Below are 26,029 nucleotides of genomic sequence, written 5' to 3'. Positions count from 1 at the left end.
AAGGGTGTGTCATTGCTGTTGCTTGACCATGCATTGGTTTCTGTGGTCAGTGAATGATAAAAACAAAATTTACCATCCATTGATGGATGGGAAATCCGCCATGAGGCATTTGTTTTTAGAAACTGCTGCTCACAACCAATGTTGCAATGGAGTGTCTCCATCTGCTGGTGGTATTGGAAAGGCATTAGTGCTATGACAGGGTCTGAAGAAGAAGAAGAAGAAGACGGAAAAAAATATATATAAAAAGAAAAAGAGAGAGAGAGAGAGAGACTGACTTAGTGAGCGAGTGAGTGAGAGAGTGAGAGTGAGTGAGAGTGAATGAGTGAGTGAGTGATTGAGTGAGTGAGTGAGTGAGTGAGAACAAATGAGTTAAAGCAAGTGAGTGAGAGAGATCGAATGAATGAAAGTCTGAATGACAGAAAGAAAAAAGGATGAAGAAAGAAGCATGAAGAAAAAAAAATGTATATGGAGTTGCTGACATGAGTGCAATCTACAAAGCCGTTGAGGCTGATCCTCATGGGAGGATTATTGCACCAGGACCCTTAGCACTTTTAAAATGCCATTCAATGCCACGGGCTAGATGTAAACTGCAGATGACCATGTTGTGGTAGTTACCATGGATACCCAAGTGATGTGTGAGCTAACACATAGGCCCAACAGATTCCAAGAAGGCCAGAATCACCAGCGGCACCACCATCGATTGTCAGGTCACCCGGATTCAGCAAATACCAGAGTCCAAAATGATGCAGGTTTATACTGTTAATTTTCAGTTTATCGTTACAGTTGGTGTTATTCCATGTCGGAAGGGACGCAGCTACAGCCAGTGGGGTAACTAGAGACAGGCAGGCAGCTATGTGCAACAAAGGTAGGCGTGTTGTTTTCATATGCAGATCTGAAATATTGTCTTATATGCAAGAGGAGGAGTGATGGGGGTTCAGGCAAAAGCCAGGCTATGGATTGCATTGCTAAATGCTCCATCAGAGTGCAATGGTCGCCTGTCCTTTTTTTAAGTGATGATGTGGGTTTAGCCTGTGCTGTATGTATGTATGGGTGGCTGACTGCCACCCACCCAGAAAGTGTATGGGAGGCTGGTTGGCTGCCAGCCTTCCTTCCATTCCTATGAGTAATGTGAGTGCTCATGAAGGGGACATGGTTGGGTCCACCCCTTTCCCGGTTATCCCCTCTAGGCCTTTTGGCTTAGATCAAGTGTAAAAAAAGAAAGGATCTTGCGACAGATCGCATCCTGAGGCACGTTTTTTTTTGTGTGAATACTTGCACTTGGGTGACTTGTGAGCACATACTGATACATACGTTCCCTATCTGGGGACCATAAATTAAATGGATTTTTGAGAAAGGGAGCTGATTTGGAAGCTTGCTTCTGTCGCCCTATGCATTGACCCGATGTGGCAGTATCTTCGGGTAGTGAACAGTGCACCACCCCATTCCAGTGTTAAACAAGAAAGATTCTCATTTAATCCTCCGTGGGTGAGAATTTGAGTTTGAGAATTGGAGACCAAAATGATGAGTTGCACTGACTGGTTTATGAACGTCTATTCATTTAGCGTTTTAATGACCATGTTTGCACACTGATTGGTGTAAAAAAATAAAATAAAACTAAATAATAATAATCTAGCACACCTGTGCAGGTTTGACATGACATGACAGGTAGCTGTCTTGTGGGTGGTGCTGAATCCTGTTAAATGACATGAGGGTCTCATGCCTATACACAAGGGTGTGTCATTGCTGTTGCTTGACCATGCATTGGTTTCTGTGGTCAGTGAATGATAAAAACAAAATTTACCATCCATTGATGGATGGGAAATCCGCCATGAGGCATTTGTTTTTAGAAACTGCTGCTCACAACCAATGTTGCAATGGAGTGTCTCCATCTGCTGGTGGTATTGGAAAGGCATTAGTGCTATGACAGGGTCTGAAGAAGAAGAAGACGGAAAAAAATATATATAAAAAGAAAAAGAGAGAGAGAGAGAGAGACTGACTTAGTGAGCGAGTGAGTGAGAGAGTGAGAGTGAGTGAGAGTGAATGAGTGAGTGAGTGATTGAGTGAGTGAGTGAGTGAGTGAGAACAAATGAGTTAAAGCAAGTGAGTGAGAGAGATCGAATGAATGAAAGTCTGAATGACAGAAAGAAAAAAGGATGAAGAAAGAAGCATGAAGAAAAAAAAATGTATATGGAGTTGCTGACATGAGTGCAATCTACAAAGCCGTTGAGGCTGATCCTCATGGGAGGATTATTGCACCAGGACCCTTAGCACTTTTAAAATGCCATTCAATGCCACGGGCTAGATGTAAACTGCAGATGACCATGTTGTGGTAGTTACCATGGATACCCAAGTGATGTGTGAGCTAACACATAGGCCCAACAGATTCCAAGAAGGCCAGAATCACCAGCGGCACCACCATCGATTGTCAGGTCACCCGGATTCAGCAAATACCAGAGTCCAAAATGATGCAGGTTTATACTGTTAATTTTCAGTTTATCGTTACAGTTGGTGTTATTCCATGTCGGAAGGGACGCAGCTACAGCCAGTGGGGTAACTAGAGACAGGCAGGCAGCTATGTGCAACAAAGGTAGGCGTGTTGTTTTCATATGCAGATCTGAAATATTGTCTTATATGCAAGAGGAGGAGTGATGGGGGTTCAGGCAAAAGCCAGGCTATGGATTGCATTGCTAAATGCTCCATCAGAGTGCAATGGTCGCCTGTCCTTTTTTTAAGTGATGATGTGGGTTTAGCCTGTGCTGTATGTATGTATGGGTGGCTGACTGCCACCCACCCAGAAAGTGTATGGGAGGCTGGTTGGCTGCCAGCCTTCCTTCCATTCCTATGAGTAATGTGAGTGCTCATGAAGGGGACATGGTTGGGTCCACCCCTTTCCCGGTTATCCCCTCTAGGCCTTTTGGCTTAGATCAAGTGTAAAAAAAGAAAGGATCTTGCGACAGATCGCATCCTGAGGCACGTTTTTTTTTGTGTGAATACTTGCACTTGGGTGACTTGTGAGCACATACTGATACATACGTTCCCTATCTGGGGACCATAAATTAAATGGATTTTTGAGAAAGGGAGCTGATTTGGAAGCTTGCTTCTGTCGCCCTATGCATTGACCCGATGTGGCAGTATCTTCGGGTAGTGAACAGTGCACCACCCCATTCCAGTGTTAAACAAGAAAGATTCTCATTTAATCCTCCGTGGGTGAGAATTTGAGTTTGAGAATTGGAGACCAAAATGATGAGTTGCACTGACTGGTTTATGAACGTCTATTCATTTAGCGTTTTAATGACCATGTTTGCACACTGATTGGTGTAAAAAAATAAAATAAAACTAAATAATAATAATCTAGCACACCTGTGCAGGTTTGACATGACATGACAGGTAGCTGTCTTGTGGGTGGTGCTGAATCCTGTTAAATGACATGAGGGTCTCATGCCTATACACAAGGGTGTGTCATTGCTGTTGCTTGACCATGCATTGGTTTCTGTGGTCAGTGAATGATAAAAACAAAATTTACCATCCATTGATGGATGGGAAATCCGCCATGAGGCATTTGTTTTTAGAAACTGCTGCTCACAACCAATGTTGCAATGGAGTGTCTCCATCTGCTGGTGGTATTGGAAAGGCATTAGTGCTATGACAGGGTCTGAAGAAGAAGAAGAAGAAGAAGAAGAAGACGGAAAAAAATATATATAAAAAGAAAAAGAGAGAGAGAGAGAGAGACTGACTTAGTGAGCGAGTGAGTGAGAGAGTGAGAGTGAGTGAGAGTGAATGAGTGAGTGAGTGATTGAGTGAGTGAGTGAGAACAAATGAGTTAAAGCAAGTGAGTGAGAGAGATCGAATGAATGAAAGTCTGAATGACAGAAAGAAAAAAGGATGAAGAAAGAAGCATGAAGAAAAAAAAATGTATATGGAGTTGCTGACATGAGTGCAATCTACAAAGCCGTTGAGGCTGATCCTCATGGGAGGATTATTGCACCAGGACCCTTAGCACTTTTAAAATGCCATTCAATGCCAAGGGCTAGATGTAAACTGCAGATGACCATGTTGTGGTAGTTACCATGGATACCCAAGTGATGTGTGAGCTAACACATAGGCCCAACAGATTCCAAGAAGGCCAGAATCACCAGCGGCACCACCATCGATTGTCAGGTCACCCGGATTCAGCAAATACCAGAGTCCAAAATGATGCAGGTTTATACTGTTAATTTTCAGTTTATCGTTACAGTTGGTGTTATTCCATGTCGGAAGGGACGCAGCTACAGCCAGTGGGGTAACTAGAGACAGGCAGGCAGCTATGTGCAACAAAGGTAGGCGTGTTGTTTTCATATGCAGATCTGAAATATTGTCTTATATGCAAGAGGAGGAGTGATGGGGGTTCAGGCAAAAGCCAGGCTATGGATTGCATTGCTAAATGCTCCATCAGAGTGCAATGGTCGCCTGTTCTTTTTTTAAGTGATGATGTGGGTTTAGCCTGTGCTGTATGTATGTATGGGTGGCTGACTGCCACCCACCCAGAAAGTGTATGGGAGGCTGGTTGGCTGCCAGCCTTCCTTCCATTCCTATGAGTAATGTGAGTGCTCATGAAGGGGACATGGTTGGGTCCACCCCTTTCCCGCTTATCCCCTCTAGGCCTTTTGGCTTAGATCAAGTGTAAAAAAAGAAAGGATCTTGCGACAGATCGCATCCTGAGGCACGTTTTTTTTTTGTGTGAATACTTGCACTTGGGTGACTTGTGAGCACATACTGATACATACGTTCCCTATCTGGGGACCATAAATTATATGGATTTTTGAGAAAGGGAGCTGATTTGGAAGCTTGCTTCTGTCGCCCTATGCATTGACCCGATGTGGCAGTATCTTCGGGTAGTGAACAGTGCACCACCCCATTCCAGTGTTAAACAAGAAAGATTCTCATTTAATCCTCCGTGGGTGAGAATTTGAGTTTGAGAATTGGAGACCAAAATGATGAGTTGCACTGACTGGTTTATGAACGTCTATTCATTTAGCGTTTTAATGACCATGTTTGCACACTGATTGGTGTAAAAAAATAAAATAAAACTAAATAATAATAATCTAGCACACCTGTGCAGGTTTGACATGACATGACAGGTAGCTGTCTTGTGGGTGGTGCTGAATCCTGTTAAATGACATGAGGGTCTCATGCCTATACACAAGGGTGTGTCATTGCTGTTGCTTGACCATGCATTGGTTTCTGTGGTCAGTGAATGATAAAAACAAAATTTACCATCCATTGATGGATGGGAAATCCGCCATGAGGCATTTGTTTTTAGAAACTGCTGCTCACAACCAATGTTGCAATGGAGTGTCTCCATCTGCTGGTGGTATTGGAAAGGCATTAGTGCTATGACAGGGTCTGAAGAAGAAGAAGAAGAAGACGGAAAAAAATATATATAAAAAGAAAAAGAGAGAGAGAGAGAGACTGACTTAGTGAGCGAGTGAGTGAGAGAGTGAGAGTGCGTGAGAGTGAATGAGTGAGTGAGTGAGTGAGAACAAATGAGTTAAAGCAAGTGAGTGAGAGAGATCGAATGAATGAAAGTCTGAATGACAGAAAGAAAAAAGGATGAAGAAAGAAGCATGAAGAAAAAAAAATGTATATGGAGTTGCTGACATGAGTGCAATCTACAAAGCCGTTGAGGCTGATCCTCATGGGAGGATTATTGCACCAGGACCCTTAGCACTTTTAAAATGCCATTCAATGCCACGGGCTAGATGTAAACTGCAGATGACCATGTTGTGGTAGTTACCATGGATACCCAAGTGATGTGTGAGCTAACACATAGGCCCAACAGATTCCAAGAAGGCCAGAATCACCAGCGGCACCACCATCGATTGTCAGGTCACCCGGATTCAGCAAATACCAGAGTCCAAAATGATGCAGGTTTATACTGTTAATTTTCAGTTTATCGTTACAGTTGGTGTTATTCCATGTCGGAAGGGACGCAGCTACAGCCAGTGGGGTAACTAGAGACAGGCAGGCAGCTATGTGCAACAAAGGTAGGCGTGTTGTTTTCATATGCAGATCTGAAATATTGTCTTATATGCATGAGGAGGAGTGATGGGGGTTCAGGCAAAAGCCAGGCTATGGATTGCATTGCTAAATGCTCCATCAGAGTGCAATGGTCGCCTGTCCTTTTTTTAAGTGATGATGTGGGTTTAGCCTGTGCTGTATGCATGTATGGGTGGCTGACTGCCACCCACCCAGAAAGTGTATGGGAGGCTGGTTGGCTGCCAGCCTTCCTTCCATTCCTATGAGTAATGTGAGTGCTCATGAAGGGGACATGGTTGGGTCCACCCCTTTCCCGGTTATCCCCTCTAGGCCTTTTGGCTTAGATCAAGTGTAAAAAAAGAAAGGATCTTGCGACAGATCGCATCCTGAGGCACGTTTTTTTTTGTGTGAATACTTGCACTTGGGTGACTTGTGAGCACATACTGATACATACGTTCCCTATCTGGGGACCATAAATTAAATGGATTTTTGAGAAAGGGAGCTGATTTGGAAGCTTGCTTCTGTCGCCCTATGCATTGACCCGATGTGGCAGTATCTTCGGGTAGTGAACAGTGCACCACCCCATTCCAGTGTTAAACAAGAAAGATTCTCATTTAATCCTCCGTGGGTGAGAATTTGAGTTTGAGAATTGGAGACCAAAATGATGAGTTGCACTGACTGGTTTATGAACGTCTATTCATTTAGCGTTTTAATGACCATGTTTGCACACTGATTGGTGTAAAAAAATAAAATAAAACTAAATAATAATAATCTAGCACACCTGTGCAGGTTTGACATTACATGACAGGTAGCTGTCTTGTGGGTGGTGCTGAATCCTGTTAAATGACATGAGGGTCTCATGCCTATACACAAGGGTGTGTCATTGCTGTTGCTTGACCATGCATTGGTTTCTGTGGTCAGTGAATGATAAAAACAAAATTTACCATCCATTGATGGATGGGAAATCCGCCATGAGGCATTTGTTTTTAGAAACTGCTGCTCACAACCAATGTTGCAATGGAGTGTCTCCATCTGCTGGTGGTATTGGAAAGGCATTAGTGCTATGACAGGGTCTGAAGAAGAAGAAGAAGAAGACGGAAAAAAATATATATAAAAAGAAAAAGAGAGAGAGAGAGAGAGACTGACTTAGTGAGCGAGTGAGTGAGAGAGTGAGAGTGAGTGAGAGTGAATGAGTGAGTGAGTGATTGAGTGAGTGAGTGAGTGAGTGAGAACAAATGAGTTAAAGCAAGTGAGTGAGAGAGATCGAATGAATGAAAGTCTGAATGACAGAAAGAAAAAAGGATGAAGAAAGAAGCATGAAGAAAAAAAAATGTATATGGAGTTGCTAACATGAGTGCAATCTACAAAGCCGTTGAGGCTGATCCTCATGGGAGGATTATTGCACCAGGACCCTTAGCACTTTTAAAATGCCATTCAATGCCACGGGCTAGATGTAAACTGCAGATGACCATGTTGTGGTAGTTACCATGGATACCCAAGTGATGTGTGAGCTAACACATAGGCCCAACAGATTCCAAGAAGGCCAGAATCACCAGCGGCACCACCATCGATTGTCAGGTCACCCGGATTCAGCAAATACCAGAGTCCAAAATGATGCAGGTTTATACTGTTAATTTTCAGTTTATCGTTACAGTTGGTGTTATTCCATGTCGGAAGGGACGCAGCTACAGCCAGTGGGGTAACTAGAGACAGGCAGGCAGCTATGTGCAACAAAGGTAGGCGTGTTGTTTTCATATGCAGATCTGAAATATTGTCTTATATGCAAGAGGAGGAGTGATGGGGGTTCAGGCAAAAGCCAGGCTATGGATTGCATTGCTAAATGCTCCATCAGAGTGCAATGGTCGCCTGTCCATTTTTTAAGTGATGATGTGGGTTTAGCCTGTGCTGTATGTATGTATGGGTGGCTGACTGCCACCCACCCAGAAAGTGTATGGGAGGCTGGTTGGCTGCCAGCCTTCCTTCCATTCCTATGAGTAATGTGAGTGCTCATGAAGGGGACATGGTTGGGTCCACCCCTTTCCCGGTTATCCCCTCTAGGCCTTTTGGCTTAGATCAAGTGTAAAAAAAGAAAGGATCTTGCGACAGATCGCATCCTGAGGCACGTTTTTTTTTGTGTGAATACTTGCACTTGGGTGACTTGTGAGCACATACTGATACATACGTTCCCTATCTGGGGACCATAAATTAAATGGATTTTTGAGAAAGGGAGCTGATTTGGAAGCTTGCTTCTGTCGCCCTATGCATTGACCCGATGTGGCAGTATCTTCGGGTAGTGAACAGTGCACCACCCCATTCCAGTGTTAAACAAGAAAGATTCTCATTTAATCCTCCGTGGGTGAGAATTTGAGTTTGAGAATTGGAGACCAAAATGATGAGTTGCACTGACTGGTTTATGAACGTCTATTCATTTAGCGTTTTAATGACCATGTTTGCACACTGATTGGTGTAAAAAAATAAAATAAAACTAAATAATAATAATCTAGCACACCTGTGCAGGTTTGACATGACATGACAGGTAGCTGTCTTGTGGGTGGTGCTGAATCCTGTTAAATGACATGAGGGTCTCATGCCTATACACAAGGGTGTGTCATTGCTGTTGCTTGACCATGCATTGGTTTCTGTGGTCAGTGAATGATAAAAACAAAATTTACCATCCATTGATGGATGGGAAATCCGCCATGAGGCATTTGTTTTTAGAAACTGCTGCTCACAACCAATGTTGCAATGGAGTGTCTCCATCTGCTGGTGGTATTGGAAAGGCATTAGTGCTATGACAGGGTCTGAAGAAGAAGAAGACGGAAAAAAATATATATAAAAAGAAAAAGAGAGAGAGAGAGAGAGACTGACTTAGTGAGCGAGTGAGTGAGAGAGTGAGAGTGAGTGAGAGTGAATGAGTGAGTGAGTGATTGAGTGAGTGAGTGAGTGAGAACAAATGAGTTAAAGCAAGTGAGTGAGAGAGATCGAATGAATGAAAGTCTGAATGACAGAAAGAAAAAAGGATGAAGAAAGAAGCATGAAGAAAAAAAAATGTATATGGAGTTGCTGACATGAGTGCAATCTACAAAGCCGTTGAGGCTGATCCTCATGGGAGGATTATTGCACCAGGACCCTTAGCACTTTTAAAATGCCATTCAATGCCACGGGCTAGATGTAAACTGCAGATGACCATGTTGTGGTAGTTACCATGGATACCCAAGTGATGTGTGAGCTAACACATAGGCCCAACAGATTCCAAGAAGGCCAGAATCACCAGCGGCACCACCATCGATTGTCAGGTCACCCGGATTCAGCAAATACCAGAGTCCAAAATGATGCAGGTTTATACTGTTAATTTTCAGTTTATCGTTACAGTTGGTGTTATTCCATGTCGGAAGGGACGCAGCTACAGCCAGTGGGGTAACTAGAGACAGGCAGGCAGCTATGTGCAACAAAGGTAGGCGTGTTGTTTTCATATGCAGATCTGAAATATTGTCTTATATGCAAGAGGAGGAGTGATGGGGGTTCAGGCAAAAGCCAGGCTATGGATTGCATTGCTAAATGCTCCATCAGAGTGCAATGGTCGCCTGTCCTTTTTTTAAGTGATGATGTGGGTTTAGCCTGTGCTGTATGTATGTATGGGTGGCTGACTGCCACCCACCCAGAAAGTGTATGGGAGGCTGGTTGGCTGCCAGCCTTCCTTCCATTCCTATGAGTAATGTGAGTGCTCATGAAGGGGACATGGTTGGGTCCACCCCTTTCCCGGTTATCCCCTCTAGGCCTTTTGGCTTAGATCAAGTGTAAAAAAAGAAAGGATCTTGCGACAGATCGCATCCTGAGGCACGTTTTTTTTTGTGTGAATACTTGCACTTGGGTGACTTGTGAGCACATACTGATACATACGTTCCCTATCTGGGGACCATAAATTAAATGGATTTTTGAGAAAGGGAGCTGATTTGGAAGCTTGCTTCTGTCGCCCTATGCATTGACCCGATGTGGCAGTATCTTCGGGTAGTGAACAGTGCACCACCCCATTCCAGTGTTAAACAAGAAAGATTCTCATTTAATCCTCCGTGGGTGAGAATTTGAGTTTGAGAATTGGAGACCAAAATGATGAGTTGCACTGACTGGTTTATGAACGTCTATTCATTTAGCGTTTTAATGACCATGTTTGCACACTGATTGGTGTAAAAAAATAAAATAAAACTAAATAATAATAATCTAGCACACCTGTGCAGGTTTGACATGACATGACAGGTAGCTGTCTTGTGGGTGGTGCTGAATCCTGTTAAATGACATGAGGGTCTCATGCCTATACACAAGGGTGTGTCATTGCTGTTGCTTGACCATGCATTGGTTTCTGTGGTCAGTGAATGATAAAAACAAAATTTACCATCCATTGATGGATGGGAAATCCGCCATGAGGCATTTGTTTTTAGAAACTGCTGCTCACAACCAATGTTGCAATGGAGTGTCTCCATCTGCTGGTGGTATTGGAAAGGCATTAGTGCTATGACAGGGTCTGAAGAAGAAGAAGACGGAAAAAAATATATATAAAAAGAAAAAGAGAGAGAGAGAGAGAGACTGACTTAGTGAGCGAGTGAGTGAGAGAGTGAGAGTGAGTGAGAGTGAATGAGTGAGTGAGTGATTGAGTGAGTGAGTGAGTGAGAACAAATGAGTTAAAGCAAGTGAGTGAGAGAGATCGAATGAATGAAAGTCTGAATGACAGAAAGAAAAAAGGATGAAGAAAGAAGCATGAAGAAAAAAAAATGTATATGGAGTTGCTGACATGAGTGCAATCTACAAAGCCGTTGAGGCTGATCCTCATGGGAGGATTATTGCACCAGGACCCTTAGCACTTTTAAAATGCCATTCAATGCCACGGGCTAGATGTAAACTGCAGATGACCATGTTGTGGTAGTTACCATGGATACCCAAGTGATGTGTGAGCTAACACATAGGCCCAACAGATTCCAAGAAGGCCAGAATCACCAGCGGCACCACCATCGATTGTCAGGTCACCCGGATTCAGCAAATACCAGAGTCCAAAATGATGCAGGTTTATACTGTTAATTTTCAGTTTATCGTTACAGTTGGTGTTATTCCATGTCGGAAGGGACGCAGCTACAGCCAGTGGGGTAACTAGAGACAGGCAGGCAGCTATGTGCAACAAAGGTAGGCGTGTTGTTTTCATATGCAGATCTGAAATATTGTCTTATATGCAAGAGGAGGAGTGATGGGGGTTCAGGCAAAAGCCAGGCTATGGATTGCATTGCTAAATGCTCCATCAGAGTGCAATGGTCGCCTGTCCTTTTTTTAAGTGATGATGTGGGTTTAGCCTGTGCTGTATGTATGTATGGGTGGCTGACTGCCACCCACCCAGAAAGTGTATGGGAGGCTGGTTGGCTGCCAGCCTTCCTTCCATTCCTATGAGTAATGTGAGTGCTCATGAAGGGGACATGGTTGGGTCCACCCCTTTCCCGGTTATCCCCTCTAGGCCTTTTGGCTTAGATCAAGTGTAAAAAAAGAAAGGATCTTGCGACAGATCGCATCCTGAGGCACGTTTTTTTTTGTGTGAATACTTGCACTTGGGTGACTTGTGAGCACATACTGATACATACGTTCCCTATCTGGGGACCATAAATTAAATGGATTTTTGAGAAAGGGAGCTGATTTGGAAGCTTGCTTCTGTCGCCCTATGCATTGACCCGATGTGGCAGTATCTTCGGGTAGTGAACAGTGCACCACCCCATTCCAGTGTTAAACAAGAAAGATTCTCATTTAATCCTCCGTGGGTGAGAATTTGAGTTTGAGAATTGGAGACCAAAATGATGAGTTGCACTGACTGGTTTATGAACGTCTATTCATTTAGCGTTTTAATGACCATGTTTGCACACTGATTGGTGTAAAAAAATAAAATAAAACTAAATAATAATAATCTAGCACACCTGTGCAGGTTTGACATGACATGACAGGTAGCTGTCTTGTGGGTGGTGCTGAATCCTGTTAAATGACATGAGGGTCTCATGCCTATACACAAGGGTGTGTCATTGCTGTTGCTTGACCATGCATTGGTTTCTGTGGTCAGTGAATGATAAAAACAAAATTTACCATCCATTGATGGATGGGAAATCCGCCATGAGGCATTTGTTTTTAGAAACTGCTGCTCACAACCAATGTTGCAATGGAGTGTCTCCATCTGCTGGTGGTATTGGAAAGGCATTAGTGCTATGACAGGGTCTGAAGAAGAAGAAGAAGAAGAAGAAGAAGAAGACGGAAAAAAATATATATAAAAAGAAAAAGAGAGAGAGAGAGAGAGACTGACTTAGTGAGCGAGTGAGTGAGAGAGTGAGAGTGAGTGAGAGTGAATGAGTGAGTGAGTGATTGAGTGAGTGAGTGAGTGAGTGAGAACAAATGAGTTAAAGCAAGTGAGTGAGAGAGATCGAATGAATGAAAGTCTGAATGACAGAAAGAAAAAAGGATGAAGAAAGAAGCATGAAGAAAAAAAATGTATATGGAGTTGCTGACATGAGTGCAATCTACAAAGCCGTTGAGGCTGATCCTCATGGGAGGATTATTGCACCAGGACCCTTAGCACTTTTAAAATGCCATTCAATGCCACGGGCTAGATGTAAACTGCAGATGACCATGTTGTGGTAGTTACCATGGATACCCAAGTGATGTGTGAGCTAACACATAGGCCCAACAGATTCCAAGAAGGCCAGAATCACCAGCGGCACCACCATCGATTGTCAGGTCACCCGGATTCAGCAAATACCAGAGTCCAAAATGATGCAGGTTTATACTGTTAATTTTCAGTTTATCGTTACAGTTGGTGTTATTCCATGTCGGAAGGGACGCAGCTACAGCCAGTGGGGTAACTAGAGACAGGCAGGCAGCTATGTGCAACAAAGGTAGGCGTGTTGTTTTCATATGCAGATCTGAAATATTGTCTTATATGCAAGAGGAGGAGTGATGGGGGTTCAGGCAAAAGCCAGGCTATGGATTGCGTTGCTAAATGCTCCATCAGAGTGCAATGGTCGCCTGTCCTTTTTTTAAGTGATGATGTGGGTTTAGCCTGTGCTGTATGTATGTATGGGTGGCTGACTGCCACCCACCCAGAAAGTGTATGGGAGGCTGGTTGGCTGCCAGCCTTCCTTCCATTCCTATGAGTAATGTGAGTGCTCATGAAGGGGACATGGTTGGGTCCACCCCTTTCCCGGTTATCCCCTCTAGGCCTTTTGGCTTAGATCAAGTATAAAAAAAGAAAGGATCTTGCGACAGATCGCATCCTGAGGCACGTTTTTTTTTGTGTGAATACTTGCACTTGGGTGACTTGTGAGCACATACTGATACATACGTTCCCTATCTGGGGACCATAAATTAAATGGATTTTTGAGAAAGGGAGCTGATTTGGAAGCTTGCTTCTGTCGCCCTATGCATTGACCCGATGTGGCAGTATCTTCGGGTAGTGAACAGTGCACCACCCCATTCCAGTGTTAAACAAGAAAGATTCTCATTTAATCCTCCGTGGGTGAGAATTTGAGTTTGAGAATTGGAGACCAAAATGATGAGTTGCACTGACTGGTTTATGAACGTCTATTCATTTAGCGTTTTAATGACCATGTTTGCACACTGATTGGTGTAAAAAAATAAAATAAAACTAAATAATAATAATCTAGCACACCTGTGCAGGTTTGACATGACATGACAGGTAGCTGTCTTGTGGGTGGTGCTGAATCCTGTTAAATGACATGAGGGTCTCATGCCTATACACAAGGGTGTGTCATTGCTGTTGCTTGACCATGCATTGGTTTCTGTGGTCAGTGAATGATAAAAACAAAATTTACCATCCATTGATGGATGGGAAATCCGCCATGAGGCATTTGTTTTTAGAAACTGCTGCTCACAACCAATGTTGCAATGGAGTGTCTCCATCTGCTGGTGGTATTGGAAAGGCATTAGTGCTATGACAGGGTCTGAAGAAGAAGAAGAAGAAGACGGAAAAAAATATATATAAAAAGAAAAAGAGAGAGAGAGAGAGACTGACTTAGTGAGCGAGTGAGTGAGAGAGTGAGAGTGAGTGAGAGTGAATGAGTGAGTGAGTGATTGAGTGAGTGAGTGAGTGAGTGAGTGAGAACAAATGAGTTAAAGCAAGTGAGTGAGAGAGATCGAATGAATGAAAGTCTGAATGACAGAAAGAAAAAAGGATGAAGAAAGAAGCATGAAGAAAAAAAAATGTATATGGAGTTGCTGACATGAGTGCAATCTACAAAGCCGTTGAGGCTGATCCTCATGGGAGGATTATTGCACCAGGACCCTTAGCACTTTTAAAATGCCATTCAATGCCACGGGCTAGATGTAAACTGCAGATGACCATGTTGTGGTAGTTACCATGGATACCCAAGTGATGTGTGAGCTAACACATAGGCCCAACAGATTCCAAGAAGGCCAGAATCACCAGCGGCACCACCATCGATTGTCAGGTCACCCGGATTCAGCAAATACCAGAGTCCAAAATGATGCAGGTTTATACTGTTAATTTTCAGTTTATCGTTACAGTTGGTGTTATTCCATGTCGGAAGGGACGCAGCTACAGCCAGTGGGGTAACTAGAGACAGGCAGGCAGCTATGTGCAACAAAGGTAGGCGTGTTGTTTTCATATGCAGATCTGAAATATTGTCTTATATGCAAGAGGAGGAGTGATGGGGGTTCAGGCAAAAGCCAGGCTATGGATTGCATTGCTAAATGCTCCATCAGAGTGCAATGGTCGCCTGTCCTTTTTTTAAGTGATGATGTGGGTTTAGCCTGTGCTGTATGTATGTATGGGTGGCTGACTGCCACCCACCCAGAAAGTGTATGGGAGGCTGGTTGGCTGCCAGCCTTCCTTCCATTCCTATGAGTAATGTGAGTGCTCATGAAGGGGACATGGTTGGGTCCACCCCTTTCCCGGTTATCCCCTCTAGGCCTTTTGGCTTAGATCAAGTGTAAAAAAAGAAAGGATCTTGCGACAGATCGCATCCTGAGGCACGTTTTTTTTTGTGTGAATACTTGCACTTGGGTGACTTGTGAGCACATACTGATACATACGTTCCCTATCTGGGGACCATAAATTAAATGGATTTTTGAGAAAGGGAGCTGATTTGGAAGCTTGCTTCTGTCGCCCTATGCATTGACCCGATGTGGCAGTATCTTCGGGTAGTGAACAGTGCACCACCCCATTCCAGTGTTAAACAAGAAAGATTCTCATTTAATCCTCCGTGGGTGAGAATTTGAGTTTGAGAATTGGAGACCAAAATGATGAGTTGCACTGACTGGTTTATGAACGTCTATTCATTTAGCGTTTTAATGACCATGTTTGCACACTGATTGGTGTAAAAAAATAAAATAAAACTAAATAATAATAATCTAGCACACCTGTGCAGGTTTGACATGACATGACAGGTAGCTGTCTTGTGGGTGGTGCTGAATCCTGTTAAATGACATGAGGGTCTCATGCCTATACACAAGGGTGTGTCATTGCTGTTGCTTGACCATGCATTGGTTTCTGTGGTCAGTGAATGATAAAAACAAAATTTACCATCCATTGATGGATGGGAAATCCGCCATGAGGCATTTGTTTTTAGAAACTGCTGCTCACAACCAATGTTGCAATGGAGTGTCTCCATCTGCTGGTGGTATTGGAAAGGCATTAGTGCTATGACAGGGTCTGAAGAAGAAGAAGACGGAAAAAAATATATATAAAAAGAAAAAGAGAGAGAGAGAGAGAGACTGACTTAGTGAGCGAGTGAGTGAGAGAGTGAGAGTGAGTGAGAGTGAATGAGTGAGTGAGTGATTGAGTGAGTGAGTGAGTGAGTGAGAACAAATGAGTTAAAGCAAGTGAGTGAGAGAGATCGAATGAATGAAAGTCTGAATGACAGAAAGAAAAAAGGATGAAGAAAGAAGCATGAAGAAAAAAAAATGTATATGGAGTTGCTGACATGAGTGCAATCTACAAAGCCGTTGAGGCTGATCCTCATGGGAGGATTATTGCACCAGGACCCTTAGCACTTTTAAAATGCCATTCAATGCCACGGGCTAGATGTAAACTGCAGATGACCATGTTGTGGTAGTTACCATGGATACCCAAGTGATGTGTGAGCTAACACATAGGCCCAACAGATTCCAAGAAGGCCAGAATCACCAGCGGCACCACCATCGATTGTCAGGTCACCCGGATTCAGCAAATACCAGAGTCCAAAATGATGCAGGTTTATACTGTTAATTTTCAGTTTATCGTTACAGTTGGTGTTATTCCATGTCGGAAGGGACGCAGCTACAGCCAGTGGGGTAACTAGAGACAGGCAGGCAGCTATGTGCAACAAAGGTAGGCGTGTTGTTTTCATATGCAGATCTGAAATATTGTCTTATATGCAAGAGGAGGAGTGATGGGGGTTCAGGCAAAAGCCAGGCTATGGATTGCATTGCTAAATGCTCCATCAGAGTGCAATGGTCGCCTGTCCTTTTTTTAAGTGATGATGTGGGTTTAGCCTGTGCTGTATGTATGTATGGGTGGCTGACTGCCACCCACCCAGAAAGTGTATGGGAGGCTGGTTGGCTGCCAGCCTTCCTTCCATTCCTATGAGTAATGTGAGTGCTCATGAAGGGGACATGGTTGGGTCCACCCCTTTCCCGGTTATCCCCTCTAGGCCTTTTGGCTTAGATCAAGTGTAAAAAAAGAAAGGATCTTGCGACAGATCGCATCCTGAGGCACGTTTTTTTTTGTGTGAATACTTGCACTTGGGTGACTTGTGAGCACATACTGATACATACGTTCCCTATCTGGGGACCATAAATTAAATGGATTTTTGAGAAAGGGAGCTGATTTGGAAGCTTGCTTCTGTCGCCCTATGCATTGACCCGATGTGGCAGTATCTTCGGGTAGTGAACAGTGCACCACCCCATTCCAGTGTTAAACAAGAAAGATTCTCATTTAATCCTCCGTGGGTGAGAATTTGAGTTTGAGAATTGGAGACCAAAATGATGAGTTGCACTGACTGGTTTATGAACGTCTATTCATTTAGCGTTTTAATGACCATGTTTGCACACTGATTGGTGTAAAAAAATAAAATAAAACTAAATAATAATAATCTAGCACACCTGTGCAGGTTTGACATGACATGACAGGTAGCTGTCTTGTGGGTGGTGCTGAATCCTGTTAAATGACATGAGGGTCTCATGCCTATACACAAGGGTGTGTCATTGCTGTTGCTTGACCATGCATTGGTTTCTGTGGTCAGTGAATGATAAAAACAAAATTTACCATCCATTGATGGATGGGAAATCCGCCATGAGGCATTTGTTTTTAGAAACTGCTGCTCACAACCAATGTTGCAATGGAGTGTCTCCATCTGCTGGTGGTATTGGAAAGGCATTAGTGCTATGACAGGGTCTGAAGAAGAAGAAGAAGAAGACGGAAAAAAATATATATAAAAAGAAAAAGAGAGAGAGAGAGAGACTGACTTAGTGAGCGAGTGAGTGAGAGAGTGAGAGTGCGTGAGAGTGAATGAGTGAGTGAGTGAGTGAGAACAAATGAGTTAAAGCAAGTGAGTGAGAGAGATCGAATGAATGAAAGTCTGAATGACAGAAAGAAAAAAGGATGAAGAAAGAAGCATGAAGAAAAAAAAATGTATATGGAGTTGCTGACATGAGTGCAATCTACAAAGCCGTTGAGGCTGATCCTCATGGGAGGATTATTGCACCAGGACCCTTAGCACTTTTAAAATGCCATTCAATGCCACGGGCTAGATGTAAACTGCAGATGACCATGTTGTGGTAGTTACCATGGATACCCAAGTGATGTGTGAGCTAACACATAGGCCCAACAGATTCCAAGAAGGCCAGAATCACCAGCGGCACCACCATCGATTGTCAGGTCACCCGGATTCAGCAAATACCAGAGTCCAAAATGATGCAGGTTTATACTGTTAATTTTCAGTTTATCGTTACAGTTGGTGTTATTCCATGTCGGAAGGGACGCAGCTACAGCCAGTGGGGTGACTAGAGACAGGCAGGCAGCTATGTGCAACAAAGGTAGGCGTGTTGTTTTCATATGCAGATCTGAAATATTGTCTTATATGCAAGAGGAGGAGTGATGGGGGTTCAGGCAAAAGCCAGGCTATGGATTGCATTGCTAAATGCTCCATCAGAGTGCAATGGTCGCCTGTCCTTTTTTTAAGTGATGATGTGGGTTTAGCCTGTGCTGTATGTATGTATGGGTGGCTGACTGCCACCCACCCAGAAAGTGTATGGGAGGCTGGTTGGCTGCCAGCCTTCCTTCCATTCCTATGAGTAATGTGAGTGCTCATGAAGGGGACATGGTTGGGTCCACCCCTTTCCCGGTTATCCCCTCTAGGCCTTTTGGCTTAGATCAAGTGTAAAAAAAGAAAGGATCTTGCGACAGATCGCATCCTGAGGCACGTTTTTTTTTTGTGTGAATACTTGCACTTGGGTGACTTGTGAGCACATACTGATACATACGTTCCCTATCTGGGGACCATAAATTATATGGATTTTTGAGAAAGGGAGCTGATTTGGAAGCTTGCTTCTGTCGCCCTATGCATTGACCCGATGTGGCAGTATCTTCGGGTAGTGAACAGTGCACCACCCCATTCCAGTGTTAAACAAGAAAGATTCTCATTTAATCCTCCGTGGGTGAGAATTTGAGTTTGAGAATTGGAGACCAAAATGATGAGTTGCACTGACTGGTTTATGAACGTCTATTCATTTAGCGTTTTAATGACCATGTTTGCACACTGATTGGTGTAAAAAAATAAAATAAAACTAAATAATAATAATCTAGCACACCTGTGCAGGTTTGACATGACATGACAGGTAGCTGTCTTGTGGGTGGTGCTGAATCCTGTTAAATGACATGAGGGTCTCATGCCTATACACAAGGGTGTGTCATTGCTGTTGCTTGACCATGCATTGGTTTCTGTGGTCAGTGAATGATAAAAACAAAATTTACCATCCATTGATGGATGGGAAATCCGCCATGAGGCATTTGTTTTTAGAAACTGCTGCTCACAACCAATGTTGCAATGGAGTGTCTCCATCTGCTGGTGGTATTGGAAAGGCATTAGTGCTATGACAGGGTCTGAAGAAGAAGAAGAAGAAGAAGAAGACGGAAAAAAATATATATAAAAAGAAAAAGAGAGAGAGAGAGAGAGACTGACTTAGTGAGCGAGTGAGTGAGAGAGTGAGAGTGAGTGAGAGTGAATGAGTGAGTGAGTGATTGAGTGAGTGAGTGAGTGAGAACAAATGAGTTAAAGCAAGTGAGTGAGAGAGATCGAATGAATGAAAGTCTGAATGACAGAAAGAAAAAAGGATGAAGAAAGAAGCATGAAGAAAAAAAAATGTATATGGAGTTGCTGACATGAGTGCAATCTACAAAGCCGTTGAGGCTGATCCTCATGGGAGGATTATTGCACCAGGACCCTTAGCACTTTTAAAATGCCATTCAATGCCACGGGCTAGATGTAAACTGCAGATGACCATGTTGTGGTAGTTACCATGGATACCCAAGTGATGTGTGAGCTAACACATAGGCCCAAGAGATTCCAAGAAGGCCAGAATCACCAGCGGCACCACCATCGATTGTCAGGTCACCCGGATTCAGCAAATACCAGAGTCCAAAATGATGCAGGTTTATACTGTTAATTTTCAGTTTATCGTTACAGTTGGTGTTATTCCATGTCGGAAGGGACGCAGCTACAGCCAGTGGGGTAACTAGAGACAGGCAGGCAGCTATGTGCAACAAAGGTAGGCGTGTTGTTTTCATATGCAGATCTGAAATATTGTCTTATATGCATGAGGAGGAGTGATGGGGGTTCAGGCAAAAGCCAGGCTATGGATTGCATTGCTAAATGCTCCATCAGAGTGCAATGGTCGCCTGTCCTTTTTTTAAGTGATGATGTGGGTTTAGCCTGTGCTGTATGCATGTATGGGTGGCTGACTGCCACCCACCCAGAAAGTGTATGGGAGGCTGGTTGGCTGCCAGCCTTCCTTCCATTCCTATGAGTAATGTGAGTGCTCATGAAGGGGACATGGTTGGGTCCACCCCTTTCCCGGTTATCCCCTCTAGGCCTTTTGGCTTAGATCAAGTGTAAAAAAAGAAAGGATCTTGCGACAGATCGCATCCTGAGGCACGTTTTTTTTTGTGTGAATACTTGCACTTGGGTGACTTGTGAGCACATACTGATACATACGTTCCCTATCTGGGGACCATAAATTAAATGGATTTTTGAGAAAGGGAGCTGATTTGGAAGCTTGCTTCTGTCGCCCTATGCATTGACCCGATGTGGCAGTATCTTCGGGTAGTGAACAGTGCACCACCCCATTCCAGTGTTAAACAAGAAAGATTCTCATTTAATCCTCCGTGGGTGAGAATTTGAGTTTGAGAATTGGAGACCAAAATGATGAGTTGCACTGACTGGTTTATGAACGTCTATTCATTTAGCGTTTTAATGACCATGTTTGCACACTGATTGGTGTAAAAAAATAAAATAAAACTAAATAATAATAATCTAGCACACCTGTGCAGGTTTGACATTACATGACAGGTAGCTGTCTTGTGGGTGGTGCTGAATCCTGTTAAATGACATGAGGGTCTCATGCCTATACACAAGTGTGTGTCATTGCTGTTGCTTGACCATGCATTGGTTTCTGTGGTCAGTGAATGATAAAAACAAAATTTACCATCCATTGATGGATGGGAAATCCGCCATGAGGCATTTGTTTTTAGAAACTGCTGCTCACAACCAATGTTGCAATGGAGTGTCTCCATCTGCTGGTGGTATTGGAAAGGCATTAGTGCTATGACAGGGTCTGAAGAAGAAGAAGAAGAAGACGGAAAAAAATATATATAAAAAGAAAAAGAGAGAGAGAGAGAGAGACTGACTTAGTGAGCGAGTGAGTGAGAGAGTGAGAGTGAGTGAGAGTGAATGAGTGAGTGAGTGATTGAGTGAGTGAGTGAGTGAGTGAGAACAAATGAGTTAAAGCAAGTGAGTGAGAGAGATCGAATGAATGAAAGTCTGAATGACAGAAAGAAAAAAGGATGAAGAAAGAAGCATGAAGAAAAAAAAATGTATATGGAGTTGCTAACATGAGTGCAATCTACAAAGCCGTTGAGGCTGATCCTCATGGGAGGATTATTGCACCAGGACCCTTAGCACTTTTAAAATGCCATTCAATGCCACGGGCTAGATGTAAACTGCAGATGACCATGTTGTGGTAGTTACCATGGATACCCAAGTGATATGTGAGCTAACACATAGGCCCAACAGATTCCAAGAAGGCCAGAATCACCAGCGGCACCACCATCGATTGTCAGGTCACCCGGATTCAGCAAATACCAGAGTCCAAAATGATGCAGGTTTATACTGTTAATTTTCAGTTTATCGTTACAGTTGGTGTTATTCCATGTCGGAAGGGACGCAGCTACAGCCAGTGGGGTAACTAGAGACAGGCAGGCAGCTATGTGCAACAAAGGTAGGCGTGTTGTTTTCATATGCAGATCTGAAATATTGTCTTATATGCAAGAGGAGGAGTGATGGGGGTTCAGGCAAAAGCCAGGCTATGGATTGCATTGCTAAATGCTCCATCAGAGTGCAATGGTCGCCTGTCCTTTTTTTAAGTGATGATGTGGGTTTAGCCTGTGCTGTATGTATGTATGGGTGGCTGACTGCCACCCACCCAGAAAGTGTATGGGAGGCTGGTTGGCTGCCAGCCTTCCTTCCATTCCTATGAGTAATGTGAGTGCTCATGAAGGGGACATGGTTGGGTCCACCCCTTTCCCGGTTATCCCCTCTAGGCCTTTTGGCTTAGATCAAGTGTAAAAAAAGAAAGGATCTTGCGACAGATCGCATCCTGAGGCACGTTTTTTTTTGTGTGAATACTTGCACTTGGGTGACTTGTGAGCACATACTGATACATACGTTCCCTATCTGGGGACCATAAATTAAATGGATTTTTGAGAAAGGGAGCTGATTTGGAAGCTTGCTTCTGTCGCCCTATGCATTGACCCGATGTGGCAGTATCTTCGGGTAGTGAACAGTGCACCACCCCATTCCAGTGTTAAACAATAAAGATTCTCATTTAATCCTCCGTGGGTGAGAATTTGAGTTTGAGAATTGGAGACCAAAATGATGAGTTGCACTGACTGGTTTATGAACGTCTATTCATTTAGCGTTTTAATGACCATGTTTGCACACTGATTGGTGTAAAAAAATAACATAAAACTAAATAATAATAATCTAGCACACCTGTGCAGGTTTGACATGACATGACAGGTAGCTGTCTTGTGGATGGTGTTGAATCCTGTTAAATGACATGAGGGTCTCATGCCTATACACAAGGGTGTGTCATTGCTGTTGCTTGACCATGCATTGGTTTCTGTGGTCAGTGAATGATAAAAACTAAATTTACCATCCATTGATGGATGGGAAATCCGCCATGAGGCATTTGTTTTTAGAAACTGCTGCTCACAACCAATGTTGCAATGGAGTGTCTCCATCTGCTGGTGGTATTGGAAAGGCATTAGTGCTATGACAGGGTCTGAAGAAGAAGAAGAAGAAGACGGAAAAAAATATATATAAAAAGAAAAAGAGAGAGAGAGACTGACTTAGTGAGCGAGTGAGTGAGAGAGTGAGAGTGAGAGTGAATGAGTGAGTGAGTGATTGAGTGAGTGAGTGAGTGAGAACAAATGAGTTAAAGCAAGTGAGTGAGAGAGATCGAATGAATGAAAGTCTGAATGACAGAAAGAAAAAAGGATGAAGAAAGAAGCATGAAGAAAAAAAAATGTATATGGAGTTGCTGACATGAGTGCAATCTACAAAGCCGTTGAGGCTGATCCTCATGGGAGGATTATTGCACCAGGACCCTTAGCACTTTTAAAATGCCATTCAATGCCACGGGCTAGATGTAAACTGCAGATGACCATGTTGTGGTAGTTACCATGGATACCCAAGTGATGTGTGAGCTAACACATAGGCCCAACAGATTCCAAGAAGGCCAGAATCACCAGCGGCACCACCATCGATTGTCAGGTCACCCGGATTCAGCAAATACCAGAGTCCAAAATGATGCAGGTTTATACTGTTAATTTTCAGTTTATCGTTACAGTTGGTGTTATTCCATGTCGGAAGGGACGCAGCTACAGCCAGTGGGGTAACTAGAGACAGGCAGGCAGCTATGTGCAACAAAGGTAGGCGTGTTGTTTTCATATGCAGATCTGAAATATTGTCTTATATGCAAGAGGAGGAGTGATGGGGGTTCAGGCAAAAGCCAGGCTATGGATTGCATTGCTAAATGCTCCATCAGAGTGCAATGGTCGCCTGTCCTTTTTTTAAGTGATGATGTGGGTTTAGCCTGTGCTGTATGTATGTATGGGTGGCTGACTGCCACCCACCCAGAAAGTGTATGGGAGGCTGGTTGGCTGCCAGCCTTCCTTCCATTCCTATGAGTAATGTGAGTGCTCATGAAGGGGACATGGTTGGGTCCACCCCTTTCCCGGTTATCCCCTCTAGGCCTTTTGGCTTAGATCAAGTGTAAAAAAAGAAAGGATCTTGCGACAGATCGCATCCTGAGGCACGTTTTTTTTTTGTGTGAATACTTGCACTTGGGTGACTTGTGAGCACATACTGATACATACGTTCCCTATCTGGGGACCATAAATTAAATGGATTTTTGAGAAAGGGAGCTGATTTGGAAGCTTGCTTCTGTCGCCCTATGCATTGACCCGATGTGGCAGTATCTTCGGGTAGTGAACAGTGCACCACTCCATTCCAGTGTTAAACAAGAAAGATTCTCATTTAACCCCTTAAGGACCGGAGGTTTTTCCGTTTTTGCATTTTCGTTTTTTGCTCCTTGCCTTTAAAAAATCATAACTCTTTCAAATTTACACCTAAAAATCCATATGATGGCTTATTTTTTGCGCCACCAATTCTACTTTGTAATGACGTCAGTCATTTTGCCCAAAAATCTATGGTGAAGCGGGAAAAAAAATCATTGTGCGACAAAATTGAAAAAAAAAACGCTGTTTTGTAACTTTTGGGGGCTTCCGTTTCTACGTAGTACATTTTTCGGTAAAAATGACACCTGATATGTATTCTGTAGGTCCATACGATTAAAATGATACCCTACTTATATAGGTTTGATTTTGTCGGACTTCTGGAAAAAATCATAACTACATGCAGGAAAATTAATACGTTTAAAATTGTCATCTTCTGACCCCTATAACTTTTTTATTTTTCCGTGTATGGGGCGGTATGAGGGCTCATTTTTTGCGCCGTGATCTGAAGTTTTTAACGGTACCATTTTTGCATTGATAGGACTTATTGATCACTTTTTATTCATTTTTAAATGATATAAAAAGTGACCAAAAATGCACTATTTTGGACTTTGGAATTTTTTTGCGCGCACGCCATTGACCGAGCGGTTTAATTAATGATATATTTTTATAATTCGGACATTTCCGCACGCGGTGATACCACATATGTTTATTTTTATTTTTATTTACACTGTGTTTTTTTTTTTATTGGAAAAGGGGGGTGATTCAAACTTTTAATAGGGGAGGAGTTAAATGATGTTTATTCACTTTTTTTTTTCACTTTTTTTTTGCAGTGTTATAGGTCCCATAGGGACCTATAACACTGCACACACTGATCTTCTATGTTGATCACTGGTTTCTCATAAGAAACCAGTGATCAACGATTCTGCCGGATGACTGCTCATGCCTGGATCTCAGGCACTGAGCAGTCATTCGGCGATCGGACAGCGAGGAGGCAGGTAGGGGCCCTCCCGCTGTCCTGTCAGCTGTTCGGGATGCCGCGATTTCACCGCGGCTATCCCGAACAGCCCACTGAGCTAGCCGGGATGCTTTCGGTTTCACTTTAGACGCGGCGTTCAACTTTGAACGCCGCGTCTAAAGGGTTAATAGCGCGCGGCACAGCGATCAATGCCGCGCGCTATTAGCCACGGGTCCCGGCCGTTGTTAGAGGCCGGGCCCGACCCGCTATGACGCGGGGCCACGCCGTGGCCCCGCGTTATAGATCGGGAGTGGACACATGACGTTCCAGTACGTCATGTGTCCTTAAGGGGTTAATCCTCCGTGGGTGAGAATTTGAGTTTGAGAATTGGAGACCAAAATGATGAGTTGCACTGACTGGTTTATGAACGTCTATTCATTTAGCGTTTTAATGACCATGTTTGCACACTGATTGGTGTAAAAAAATAAAATAAAACTAAATAATAATAATCTAGCACACCTGTGCAGGTTTGACATGACATGACAGGTAGCTGTCTTGTGGGTGGTGCTGAATCCTGTTAAATGACATGAGGGTCTCATGCCTATACACAAGGGTGTGTCATTGCTGTTGCTTGACCATGCATTGGTTTCTGTGGTCAGTGAATGATAAAAACAAAATTTACCATCCATTGATGGATGGGAAATCCGCCATGAGGCATTTGTTTTTAGAAACTGCTGCTCACAACCAATGTTGCAATGGAGTGTCTCCATCTGCTGGTGGTATTGGAAAGGCATTAGTGCTATGACAGGGTCTGAAGAAGAAGAAGAAGAAGACGGAAAAAAATATATATAAAAAGAAAAAGAGAGAGAGAGAGAGAGACTGACTTAGTGAGCGAGTGAGTGAGAGAGTGAGAGTGAGTGAGAGTGAATGAGTGAGTGAGTGATTGAGTGAGTGAGTGAGTGAGAACAAATGAGTTAAAGCAAGTGAGTGAGAGAGATCGAATGAATGAAAGTCTGAATGACAGAAAGAAAAAAGAATGAAGAAAGAAGCATGAAGAAAAAAAAATGTATATGGAGTTGCTGACATGAGTGCAATCTACAAAGCCGTTGAGGCTGATCCTCATGGGAGGATTATTGCACCAGGACCCTTAGCACTTTTAAAATGCCATTCAATGCCACGGGCTAGATGTAAACTGCAGATGACCATGTTGTGGTAGTTACCATGGATAC

General features: G+C 43.3%; 14 pseudogenes; all 14 read left to right on the top strand.

Moving 5' to 3' along the window:
• The first annotated feature begins 1,176 nt into the window (after positions 1 to 1,176).
• Positions 1,177 to 1,440, top strand: LOC130285844 (U2 spliceosomal RNA; annotated as a pseudogene).
• A 1,458-nt stretch (positions 1,441 to 2,898) lies between these two features.
• LOC130285843 (U2 spliceosomal RNA) lies at positions 2,899 to 3,162 on the top strand (annotated as a pseudogene).
• Positions 3,163 to 4,627: 1,465 nt separating this feature from the next.
• LOC130288767 (U2 spliceosomal RNA) lies at positions 4,628 to 4,892 on the top strand (annotated as a pseudogene).
• Positions 4,893 to 6,334: 1,442 nt separating this feature from the next.
• On the top strand, positions 6,335 to 6,598 carry LOC130285842 (U2 spliceosomal RNA; annotated as a pseudogene).
• Positions 6,599 to 8,062: 1,464 nt separating this feature from the next.
• Positions 8,063 to 8,326, top strand: LOC130285841 (U2 spliceosomal RNA; annotated as a pseudogene).
• A 1,454-nt stretch (positions 8,327 to 9,780) lies between these two features.
• LOC130285839 (U2 spliceosomal RNA) lies at positions 9,781 to 10,044 on the top strand (annotated as a pseudogene).
• A 1,454-nt stretch (positions 10,045 to 11,498) lies between these two features.
• On the top strand, positions 11,499 to 11,762 carry LOC130285838 (U2 spliceosomal RNA; annotated as a pseudogene).
• Positions 11,763 to 13,237: 1,475 nt separating this feature from the next.
• Positions 13,238 to 13,501, top strand: LOC130289546 (U2 spliceosomal RNA; annotated as a pseudogene).
• Positions 13,502 to 14,967: 1,466 nt separating this feature from the next.
• LOC130285837 (U2 spliceosomal RNA) lies at positions 14,968 to 15,231 on the top strand (annotated as a pseudogene).
• Positions 15,232 to 16,689: 1,458 nt separating this feature from the next.
• On the top strand, positions 16,690 to 16,953 carry LOC130285836 (U2 spliceosomal RNA; annotated as a pseudogene).
• A 1,442-nt stretch (positions 16,954 to 18,395) lies between these two features.
• On the top strand, positions 18,396 to 18,660 carry LOC130288766 (U2 spliceosomal RNA; annotated as a pseudogene).
• A 1,466-nt stretch (positions 18,661 to 20,126) lies between these two features.
• LOC130285835 (U2 spliceosomal RNA) lies at positions 20,127 to 20,390 on the top strand (annotated as a pseudogene).
• Positions 20,391 to 21,854: 1,464 nt separating this feature from the next.
• On the top strand, positions 21,855 to 22,118 carry LOC130285834 (U2 spliceosomal RNA; annotated as a pseudogene).
• Positions 22,119 to 23,568: 1,450 nt separating this feature from the next.
• LOC130287680 (U2 spliceosomal RNA) lies at positions 23,569 to 23,833 on the top strand (annotated as a pseudogene).
• Positions 23,834 to 26,029: the final 2,196 nt, after the last annotated feature.

Source organism: Hyla sarda, chromosome 8 (genome assembly GCF_029499605.1).
Source record: "Hyla sarda isolate aHylSar1 chromosome 8, aHylSar1.hap1, whole genome shotgun sequence".
Classification (NCBI taxonomy): domain Eukaryota; kingdom Metazoa; phylum Chordata; class Amphibia; order Anura; family Hylidae; genus Hyla; species Hyla sarda.
The sequence above is the reverse complement of the archived record's forward strand: the minus strand, read 5'-3'. Positions and strand labels throughout refer to the sequence as shown.